The sequence below is a fragment of the Trachymyrmex cornetzi genome, unplaced genomic scaffold (assembly GCF_001594075.2).
Source record: "Trachymyrmex cornetzi isolate Tcor2-1 unplaced genomic scaffold, Tcor1.1 scaffold95, whole genome shotgun sequence".
NCBI classification, from domain to species: domain Eukaryota; kingdom Metazoa; phylum Arthropoda; class Insecta; order Hymenoptera; family Formicidae; genus Trachymyrmex; species Trachymyrmex cornetzi.
Window position 1 is genome coordinate 198,167 of NW_017300300.1, and position 12,273 is coordinate 210,439.

General features: G+C 35.1%; 1 protein-coding gene and 1 long non-coding RNA gene across 2 annotated transcripts in view; one reads left to right on the forward strand and one right to left on the reverse strand.

Annotated features, from left to right (window-relative positions):
* LOC108769808 (uncharacterized) overlaps positions 1 to 12,273 on the forward strand; it is a 36,753-nt gene that overhangs the window by 4,920 nt on the left and 19,560 nt on the right. The window lies entirely within an intron of this gene.
* Positions 4,698 to 12,273, reverse strand: part of LOC108769809 (uncharacterized) — a 19,907-nt gene continuing 12,331 nt past the window's right edge. Inside the window, exons 2-3 of the long non-coding RNA XR_001940560.1 lie at positions 9,694 to 9,699; positions 4,698 to 4,787 (exon numbers count right to left, since the gene is read on the reverse strand). This is a non-coding gene — a long non-coding RNA (uncharacterized LOC108769809). The remainder of the gene's footprint in view (positions 4,788 to 9,693; positions 9,700 to 12,273) is intronic.

Here is a 12,273-nt window from a genome sequence, read left to right on the forward strand (position 1 = left end):
CAAGCACCCCACATGTGAGAGGCAAGGGGACTCACAAAAATCAAGCACCTCGAAGGGAACAGAGAACTACCACGTCCACGTCGTTGTTCCTGGGTAGCGCTAAGAGTAGTTCATCAATGACTTTGATGGTCCATAACTCGGACCCCAGTGGGCGGATTGTGGACCACAACCAGTGTTTCGTAAAGGGCTTGAAACCAGCTTTCTCATCCCATGGTGAAAAACTAGGGGTTCCATTTAAAAAAACCATCGTGACCCCTGAATGACCTTCAAAATGACCTTCCAAGGATTTTTCAAGGTCAGTACCATACTTCCCCCGTGTAACCCTAAACTTTTCATACGAAACATTTTTCTCTATCCCTACTAGTTTTCGAGATATTTGATTGGATCACTTCAGATGGTCCACCCTGTATACATATGTATATTAGATTGACAAGGAAAAAAAAATGATTTTTTTTAATCGGCCTCTCAGCTCAAAAGCTTTCATTTCATGCCAAAAGAACATCCCTACATTTTTATCAAAAAATATTAAGATTTAGAGTTCGCTAGTAAACGATTTTTAAATCAAAATTTTGATTTTTCTTAATACATGTTTGATTTGATGCAAAAATGGCTTAATCCGGATTTTAAATGTGATACTGTATGTTTTTTTGGTCACTGAACACGATGTACTAATTCATTTAGCTCCACGATATACGCCTTAAGAAATATAGCCTGATTAATGTGAAAAAATGACCAAATTTCAAATTTACGGTCGATTTTAACAAGGTTTCAAGCGTTCAAGTGGATTGTTACTCCCCTCAAATTGTCTGTTCATCCAGAAAAAGATCCAGTTGGAATTTTCCCGGAATCTCCTACAGAACTTTTAAAAGTAGCAATTAACTGGGTTATGATTTTTAAGGATAGAAAAATTTTTTTTACAAATTCTAAAGTATATCGCTTTGTGATTTTGACATCCTCAAATTAAATGCCTTAATTTGACAAAAAACTTTATTAGAAAATGAAATGAATACAAAAATGGATTTAAAAAATATACTATATAATATGTAGTTTATTTCAATTGATTAAATTATTTTTTTTATTATATACTTATTTCATTTTCTAATAAAGAATTTTTTTTCTCGTCAAATTGAGGCATTTGATTTGAGGATGTCAAAACCACAAAGCGATATACTTTAGAACTTGTAAAAGAACTTTTTCTATTTCTAAAAGCGTTTTATAATCCAGTTAAATGCAACCTTTAAAAGCTCTGTAGGAGATTCCGGAAAAATTCTAACTGTATCTTCTTGATGAACAGACCTACAATTTAAGAGGAGTAACTTATTTGAACGCTTGAAACCTTGCTAAAATCGATCTTGAACTCAAAATTGTCATTTTTTTCACATTAATCAGGTTATATTTTTTAAGGCGTATATTGTAAAGATAAATGAATTATTGCATCGTGTTCAGCGACCACAAAGACATGCAGTACCACATTTAAAATCCGGATTAAGCTATTTTTGCATCAAATCAAACATGTATTAAGGAAAATCAAAATTTTGATTTGAAAATCGTTCACTAGCGACCTTTAAATCTTAATATTTTTTGATAAAAATTTATGTTTTCTTTTGGCATCAAATGGAAGCTTTTGAGTTGAGAGATTAAAAAAAAACTTTTTTTCTTGGGAGTCTAATATACATATAGTAAAAAATATATAACAATAAATAAAAGAAATCATTATTTGAAGAAATAACTATCTTAAGAATTCCTTTAATTTGTAGAATAATAAATATAGTATCACGAGGCATTAGGAGTTAACGCTAATACTGATTTACGCAAAAAAAAAAAATTCTGGATGAATTATTTAAATTTATTTATGTCTTTATCATTGTTATTTTTTTGCGCAAATCAGTACTAGCGCTGACTCCTAATGCCTCATGATGCTACATTTATTTTTATTCTCAAAAATATACAGCAAAAGTAGATTGTTTGAAAAATTTTGAGCCTCAATATGAAGATTATTACTCGTCAAAACTATTCTAATACTACAATCGTACATATTTTGCAAAATATCTGTGAAAATTGTAGCTATTTTGGACGCTCAGTTATTGTTTGAGAGTCATTTGTGTCAGTCGATGTAAGTGTTTTTTGATGAAAATCTGTGTCCCCTGAGCGTAACTTTGAGCCTAGGAAACAGGAAAAAGTCATTAGGAATCAGATCTGGTGAATACGATGGATAGTTAATTAATTCGAACCGCAATTCGTAAATTTTTGTTATGGCAATCGTCGATATTCGATTTTGTCCATTTTTACAAAAACACTGCACATCAACTGGCACAAATGACTGTCAAACAACAACTAGAGAGTAAGAGTAAGACATTGTTAGAGTGAAATAGTTTATATACAGGCGGATGGTATACTTTTCTTTCTCATAAAATTTTGACAAAATCCCTTATGATTAGATTTTGTTATAGGGTCTCTATAATGAATAATTACATTTTTTTTTTTTAGTCACATCTTTGTTTCCAATATTAAATAAAGACGAAATGGTTATTATGTTACACTGGCTACATTCGCTTTGCAGCTTTACAGCAGTTACAGCGCTTTAAGTGGGTGCTGGATCGACAGTCGAACTTGGTCGAAGTCGATAGTATAGACTTTTTTAAATTCCAAATTCAATGATAGTGACATTTTTCATTCATTTCTTATACTTATTATATATCGTTGTGTCTCGCTCAAACGCATTCATCTGTCCTTATCTAAGATATTGCAACGCCATCTGTTAGAAAGAGATCAACTAAAATACTACTTGGTTTCATGGCTTCACGTCAATTTTATTCGTAGCATATGAACGAAATTTTTGGCGACTCTTTTCTCTTATACTAAATCTCCGCTCATTTTTACAGGCATAGTATTGTCCTTTGAGATTTTCTGTAGACTGCTGGCTACTTATTTTAAACGAGTAAAATCTGAAACTCTTATATGCAAGCACATGTTGTGACGAATTAAATGTAAGAGCCGGTGACAAAACTACAATTTTTAATTTTCTTTTATTTTTCGTATTAAATTGTAGCTGGCAGCCAGTGTTATTGTCAATATTTTAATTGTGGAGAAGGATTTTTCGATCCGTAAGTGCAATTAAGAGAAACGAGTCGAGGAAAATTAATCACACTTCATTGGTAACATAGGACACTCCAGCATCCCTTTAAGGGATGTCCTGTTTTACCATTAATTACTAAAGACTCTTCTCTTAATTGTGTTTATGGAAAAGTCCTTCTTTTCTCACAATTAAAGTATTGACAACAACACTGGCTCCCAGCTACAATTTAATACGAAAAATGAAAGAAAATTAAAAAGTGTAGTTTTGTCGCCGGCTTCTGCAGTCAACTCATCACAATATGTGCTGCATATAAGAGTTTCAGATTTTACCGTTTAAAATAAGTAGCCAGCAGCCTACAGAAAACCTCGAAGAATAATACTATGCTTGTAGAAATGAGCTAGGAGCTTTAGTATAAGAGAAAAGAGTCGCCAAAAATTTCGTTCGTATGCTACGAATAAAATTGACGTGAAGCTATGAAACCGAACAGTATTTTAGTTGATCTCTTTTTAAAAGATGGAGTTGCAATATGTTAGATAAGAACAGATGAATGTGTTTGAGCGAGACACGATATATAATAAGTATAAGAAATACAAGATGTCACTATTATCGAATTTGGAATTTAAAAAAATCTGTACTATCGACTTTGATCAAGTTCGGCCGTCGATCCAGCATCCCCTTAAGTAATAGATGCGTTCAACAGAAGTTTTGCAACCGTTTTATGATCGTCTGCTGAACGGTCCTAGATGTACTCAGCGTCTCAATATGTTCATTCAGCGGTTATCATGATTTCCAGCAAAGTAAAGCTGCGTTGCTCAGAAGACAACAGTTTTGTAACTGTTTTATGATTTTAAAAATCACGCATGACTAGCCTTAACATTACAAGAATTATATTAAGAATCTTTATTTTAGACCGTATATGTGAGAACACAATCAATACTAGAAATTTTAAAATGCCTAATACGGTCAAAGCTGGATCTTCATTACTTTAAATAATTTAAACTTGAATTACTAATATATACTATATATGTACTTAGAAGAATTATTGTAAAGAATAAAAATTATTGTAAATTACAAGAATTATTGTAAAGAAATTGATGATCTTATTGTTCTCACAGATAAGATAGAAATTTGAACTCACACAGATAAGTTTTTACTGCTCTTGAGTGTTGGTTTTTATAATAATAATAAAAAACATGACTATATATTAAAAATATATTTTACAATTTTGAATTTTAACTTCTAAATACGACATTATAGAAATTGTGTGAGACAAATTCTTGATATCAAATTCTTTATTATTTTACGGAAAAATCTGGATGTATAACACAAGATAGGTTTAATCTTATAGGACGAAATGAGAGGATTGATTGAGACTACAAGAACTTCGTACAAGTATATGTAAAATTTATATGGCGTTAAATAATGTATGACTAAAAATAGACATTTTATAATTTTGTTCTGATATTGAAGATGACCTAATCAAAGGTCGAAACGTTTATCGTTATATTATTGTTATATATGAGAAATAGACTATTGCATTAATATCTTGCGTTGACTTTTATGCTCCTTGAATAATTATTTTGACTTAGTCGGAAAGTCGATATTGTATAAAATTCGTTTTATAATTATCTGCTGAACAGTCCTAAACGCACTTAACTTTTCAACATGTTTGTTCAGCGGTCGACATGATTTCCAGCAAAGTAAAATTATGCTGAAACAAACGAAACGTGTTGACCAAAATGGCTGCAAAGCGATTGCATCTCTTTATCAAATATCTAACCTTCATAATATTGTATTTCAGGATTTTATTGGATATGGGAATAAGTTCCACCCTTTTTTAATGAAAAAGATGTATTTATTTAAACAAAACAATACAAAGTAAGTTCATTCAAAGTATGCTCCATGAGAAGCGACAACTTTCCCCCACCTTTCAGGTAATAAACAGATTCCTCGAAGGAAGGAATCTGGTTCTTTTGAAGCGATCCATTTATCAAGCCATTTTTTGATATCTTCATAAGAATTGAATCGCTCTCCAAGAAAGGCCGATAGCATGGACCGGAACAAATGGAAATCTGAAGGAGCAATGTCCGGTGAATACGGCGGGTGGGGCAGAATTTCCCACTTCACTCCTTCCAAGTATTTCTTGACCGGTTTTGCAACGTGTGATATAGCGTTGTCACGTAGCAGAATCAGTTTATCGTGCCTATTGTCCCATTCCTATTGTTTTTGTTTCAAAGCTTAGTTCAAACAAATCGCTTCGAACGAATATCAACTACTGGGCTCAAAAGCTTGAACACACACCTTTCAAATACATGTATTGCCGTTTTATCAAACACACAAGCAGTGCTACTAACGACATCTCTCTAATGGGCGGAAACTTATTTTCCCATACCTAATATATATTTTTTTTACGAAAAATATAAATCATATTGCGGAATTTGGAGGTTAATTTTCGGATCTCTTTCGTGTTTCACTCAAAATTTCACACAGACTCGAAACAACACAGCACCAGAGAATAAGAGTGCTGTCCCATGACAGTTGGAATTTCGAAAAACGGAATCTCGGAAAAGTGATAGAGTGGGGATCAATCAATCAAAATTATTAAGATGCTTTACTTTTCGTCTGCATTTATACGTTAAATACAAGATTATCAAAATTGAATTTCTATTCGTTTCTATAAAAAAAAATTCATTATTAATAAACAATTGTTCGATAAGTATTCATTAAGGGGTAACGCCACTCTAGAGCTCGAAAAAAAAGACGTGTTTTTGATAATTTTTTATGGAGATACTATAAAGGAAATGGGAAATCTGTTTATAGGAGTTTATTATACATGTTCTGAAGTAAATAAAAAAATTGTTTAATTAACATTTTTAAACAAAATGGCGTTTACATGATACGAAACTCGAGACCGAAGGGGCTTCACGGCCGGAAAAGTTTCTCCCACAATTTTCAATCTGGAACAAAAAACCAAAATTTTTTGAAAACTATATATGATTGGCTACAAAAGTACGTAGGGGATTTTGAAAATATTGAATTTTGAAAAAATAATGTTTATCTGAAAAAAAATTAATTTTTCGATAAAAAAAATTTCACCGTAAATTGTTTATAACAAAAAAAGGTTGACAAAATATTTAAAAACTCCTACATACTTCTGTGTAAAATCATATATAATTTTCAAAAAATTTTAGTTTTTTGTTCCAGATTGAAAATTGTGAGAGAAACTTTTTCGACCGTGAGCCCCTTCGGTCTCGAGTTTCGTATCATGTAGCCGTCATTTTGTTTAAAAATGTTAATTAAAGATTTTTTTTATTTACTTCAAAACATGTATAATAAACTCCTATAAACAGATTTCCCATTTCCTTTATTGTATCTTCGTAAAAAATTATCAAAAACACGTCTTTATTTCGAGCTCTAGAGTGACGTTACCCCTTAATACACTGCTTAAAAAAATTATGGCATAGAAATATTGTGGGCAAAAATTGGCCAATTTTGGCTAACGATAACTTTGCGAAAAATTATCGTAGGATAACGTTTTTTTTTTTTAATTAAAGCTTGAAATCTTTTTTAAGACGCTATGGTCAGATTTTAAGTTTGAAGCACCCTTGCCATTGTAACTCTCAAAAATATGAGGGTGTTTGTCATATTGAAAATTGTAAAGTTTAACGGAATGCACGGACTTTGTAAAATTTTTTTAGGGAATGCCGTATGCAGCGACAAAGTTTAAACTTTCCTCTTTAATTAAAAAAAAACTAATCGCTGCGATTTTTTTTCGCAGTGTTACAGCACCTTAAAGTTACCCTTGTATTTTTTACATGTATCGACATTATCATTACCTGATATGTACCACGACAAGATTGCTGTCGGATTTTGCACAGCGTGTGTGTGCGTAAATTTCGGTAACGCGTGTTGCCTCCGCGTTGCTCGATTACTTCTTGCAGCCGATTCCTCATATTAATGCAAGCCCTAATTTCTTTCTGCGGAATTCCATTCCAGATTTGAACTAGGGTTGGGATAAGTTTTCGAGACTGACAGGTTGTCTTGCCAAATTTCGTAATTTACGAGCCATTATGTCCCATATGTGTTCTATGGGGTTCAAATCAGGACTGCAGGATGTGGAAAAAGTCTAATTGAACTTTCCGCCAAAAACTCGCGAGTAGTGGCTGCGGTATGCGGCCATGTGTTATCCTGCATAAAGAAAAAACTGGATTCATACTGCATCCGATTTACGTCGTATGACGCTCTGCAACCAATCAGAAAACAGGATTCCGATGATACGAAGCAAAATTTATCGGAATCCTGTTTTCTGATTGGTTGCAGAGCGTCATACGACGTAAATCGGATGCAGTGTGAATCTAGCAATAGCAGTCTCTGCACTCAGAGCGCTAGTCCACCCAGAGTGCTAATCTCACGCACTATATCATGGGAGTAGTTTAAATTTTATACTGTACCGAATGTCGCCAATGTCCGTGACAATCATTCACAATATTTGTGTGCAATAGTACGGTTTGAAAACACTTTCTACTCATATTTGTGTTGTATATACCATCCGAAGAACGTACTGAAATTTACGCACACACACGCTGTGCAAAATCCGACAGCAATCTTGTCGTGGTGCATATCAGGTAATGATAATGTCGATACATGTAAAAAATACAAGGGTAACTTTAAGGAGCTGTAACTTTGCGAAAAAAAATCGCAGCGACTCGTTTTTTTTTTAAATTAAAGGGGAAAGTTTGAACTTTATGTCGCAGCATACAGCATTCCCTAAAAAAATTTTACAAAGTCCGTGCATTCCGTTAAACTTTGCAATTTTCAATATGACAAACGCACCCTCATATTTTTGAGAGTTACAATGGCAGGGGTGCATCAAACTTAAAATCTGACCATAGCGTCTTAAAAAATAGATTTCAAGCTTTAATTTAAAAAAAAAAACATCCTACGATAATTTTTCGCAAAGTTATCGTTAGCCAAAGTTGGCCAATTTTTGCCCACAATTTTTCCATGTCATAATTTTTATTAGCAGTGTAGATAGATAGATAGATATATTTATTAGCGACTCCCCTCAGGGTTGCGCTCTTTTATACATACAATCACAATACGTAACAGTCTTATCCTACCCTTAACCTAATTCTTACATACTACTAAATCTTATCTCTAACTTAACGGCTATGTTCTCTCCCTCTCTCTGGGACTTCTGTTTCCTTTTGCCTTTCTTTTCTTATTCTTATTTCACTTCATTCCCCTCCCTACGGGGGTTTCGCCTCAGACGCCCTCCTCATTCACTCTCACACTCACTCTCCCCTCTTCTCCCCCCGCCTCTCCCCACCCTTTCCCCTTCATTCTCTCTTTCTCCCTCTCCCCTCCCCCCGCCTTTCCCCTCTCTCCTTTCTCTCCCCATCCACCCTCCTCAACCATTCCTCTCCCTCTCCCTGTTTCCCAACACCCATCCCATCACCATCTGCCAGCTCTCTGATCCCATCCCCCAGTCTCTACATCTCTCCCATACATGCTCCCAAGTCTCTTCCTCCCCTCCACACAGCCTACATACTCTCTTCCTCTTTTCCTCCCAATATAATCCTACCCTCATTTCGTTTCCTAACCTATATCTTATCATTCTCCACCTGCTTTCTCCCATCCCTTCTTCAAGTATTCCGGGATCCCTTCTGACCTAATTACCTCATACCAATTATTATACCTGGAATCCCTTATTTTCCCTCTTCTTTCCTTCCCTGTCTCTCTCTATCTTTCTTTACCAACTCTCCAAACCACATATCCCCCTCTTCCCTTCTCCTCTCAATCTCTCTTACATCCCACTCCCTGTTTTCAAAGAACTTCTTCCTTTCCTCTTCCCATTCTGATCCTATTCTGCCCTCTTCGCTTCTCTCTCTCATTTATCTCCAACATATCCTCGTCAGCTCACTTCCCTTTCCCCTCTCCAGCCTTTTTTCAAAACTCCAAACTCTTATCCTTGCTCTTTCTCTTAACTTATTTCTTTTAATTTCCTCCCTGATTAAATATCCCGGTGTCCTTCTGTCTAATCCGAAAACCCATATTAGATATCTTTCTTCTAGCCTTTCTACTTCCTCTCTTTCTTTCCATCCCCATACTTTTACCCCGTAACTTATTACCGTCCATATTAACTTGTCAAATAACCATATTCTTCTACTCCAGTCCTTTCCAAACCTCTTTCCAATTCCTCATACCTCCCCCATTATCATGGCCGCCTTCCTTGTGCTCTCCTTAATCTGTGCCTCTTGCTCTCCATTCCTCTATAACCTATATCCTAAGTATGTAAATTCCTTTACCTTTTCTATTCTCTTTCCTCTCCATCACCAATCCTTCTTGCTTATCCTTCCTTTTCCCTTTCTAAATCTCGTTATTTTGATCTTGTCTACATTCAGCTCTAATCCTTTCCTATCCAGATATTCCTCCATTCTACTTATCATGCTTCTCATCCCCTCCTCATCCTCCGCAAGCAACACGATATCGTCCACGCGCGTACGCTGGCGTATACACTTTATTATCTCCTAACCTTATTCCTCCACTTCACCTTTCCCATCTCTTCCTCCAAATCCGCTATCACAATGTTGAACAGCAATGGGCTCAACGGACACCCCTGTCTTACTCCCCCCCACCGCCCAGAAACTCTCCTGTCTTCTGCTCTCACCATGCTCTTTGTTTCGCTTAACGCTTCCTTTATCCTCCTAATCAGTCCCTCTCTTATCTCTCTTTCCCTCATTGCTTTCCACAGAACTCGCCTGTCCACTGAGTCGAACGTCGCTTTCAGATCTATGAACAACGCCACCACTTTTTTCCCTATTCCCAATTGTCTATTTACTAAATAGTTTATGACGTAAATGTTGTCCATAGTTCCCATTTCCCTTCTGAATTCTGTTTGGTTCTGCGGTATCACCTTCTTTTCCTTGCACTCTATATTTAATCTATTAACTAACACCATTATATATAGCTTGTACAACGTTGTCATTAAAGTTATTCTATATTCCCCTACTTTTCTTCCCTCTCCTTTCTTCACGATCGAGATTATTATTCCTTCTTTCCATTCCTCCGGCCATCCCTCCCCTCTCCATACCTTGTTACAAAATTCCACTATCCACTCTAACAACTTCTCCCCCCCCATATTTCCATACTTCCCCTGGCACTCCATCTATTCCTACCGCTTTCCCATCTTTAATCCTATTAATCACCTCCCTAATTTCCTCCTTGCTTATCTCCCTTTCTCCTCTTCCTTCCCTTATTAACAATTTCCCAGACGTCACTTTCTTTCTTAACTCGCTCTGCCTCCCTCAACTATTTCTCCTGCCCTCCCTTCGACTTTCTCCGTTGCCTTAGTTCCTCTCTTACCTCCCTCTTCTTTTTCCTGCATTCCTCATCCCACCATCCTCTTTTCCTTTCCTCTGTCTTTTCCTGCTCCTCTTCCATTTCTTTTAATGTTCCCTTAATACCCCTCTTCATTTCTCTCCAATCCTCTTCTATCCCAATCTCTTTCCTGCTTCCTATTCTGTTTTTCCCTGAATTTCTTTCTTCCCTCTTCATTCCACGTCACTCTTCCGATTTCTTGTCCTTTCCTTTTCCTTCTTCTATTAAATGACCTCTCCTTTGCCTCCACCCATATTTCCAGCGGGTGACGGTCCGAGTCGACTTTATCTCCTATCTTCATTTTCCTTATTCTTTCTTTTGCTTCCTCATCTCCCACTGCATAGTCAATCACCGTACTTCCCATACCCCCCGTGAGTATTTATTAATATAAGTATTCATTTTTTCTCTCAGCATATAAATATAACCATTCATAAGTTACAACAATTTTGGACCAACAAGCATGCAATTTTATCTCCAACAATATAAATAGTTATATTTATATACTGGAAAAATGAATATAATACTTCTGTATTAATGAATACTTAGAAAAAAATTATTTATTAATAATGAATTTCTTTTTATACGTTCAGAAATTCAATTTTTTGATAATCTCGTATTTAATGTATAATATATTTGCAGACGAACAGTAATGCATCCCAATAATTCTGATTAGTTGATCCCCACTCTATTATTTTTCCGAGATTCCGTTTCCCAAAATTTCGACCATCATGGAACAGCACTGTAAACCTGAAACGCAATATGAAGATTAGATATTTAATAAAGAGACGCAATCGCTTTGCAGCCATTTTGCTCAACACGTTTCATTTATGACTCAGTATACTTTTACTTTGCTGAAAAGCATGTCGGCTGCTAAACAAACATGTTAAAAAGTTGAATGCATTTAGGACTGTTCAGCAAATAATCATAAAATGGTTACAAAACTGTTGCCTTCTGTTGCGCAATTTTAGGGGCTCCGCATAATAAAAGGAACAGAGAACAGAGAATAAGAATTTCCTATCACAGAAATCATGTATTGTGGAATACGCAGTGTGTATTCCACAATACATGATTTCTGATAGGATGAAATTTGTATTCTCTGTTCTCTGTTCCTTGTCTCTTTTATTGTGCGGAGCCCCTTACTTTGCTGGAAATCATGGCGACCGCTGAATAAACATGTTGAGACGCTTATTGCATCTAGGATTGTTCAGTAGATATCACAAAACGGTTGTAAAACTGTTACGCATCTAATGGCTGTATTCAGCAGAAAAAGCAGCTTTGCAACTGTCGTGAAATTCTTTTATATGATTGGTTTATACATTTAGATCATAAGCAAAAATCAATATTCGTATTGGAGAATTTTACACTAGTTGCAAAGTTACTTTCTCTACTGAACGCAGTCTTTTTTTTTCTTGGCAATCAAATATTAAACAAGCAAAAGTGGTGCTATTACAAACGAAACGCTGTGAGCGCCAAAGCAAAGGCAATCATTTTCTCACTGGAAAGCATAAACAAATTTTATATAAATAAAAATTTGGAAAGATAAAAACAGATTATTTAATACAAAAATAATTTCTTTCGTATATAAAACTAAACGATCCAATAAGTAGTTTGTATTATTTATATTATACAGTGATGGGAGAAAGTTCGGCAATGGTCAAATATCTTGGAAAATAATGCTTATGGAAAAAAATGTTCAATACAAAAGTTTTAGTATATCAAGTGGTCTATTATATGGTTATGTTGAAATGACCTTCATGTGACCTTGAAGGACACCGTGAAGGTCAACTTTGAAATCTTAAATGGAAACACCTATTTTT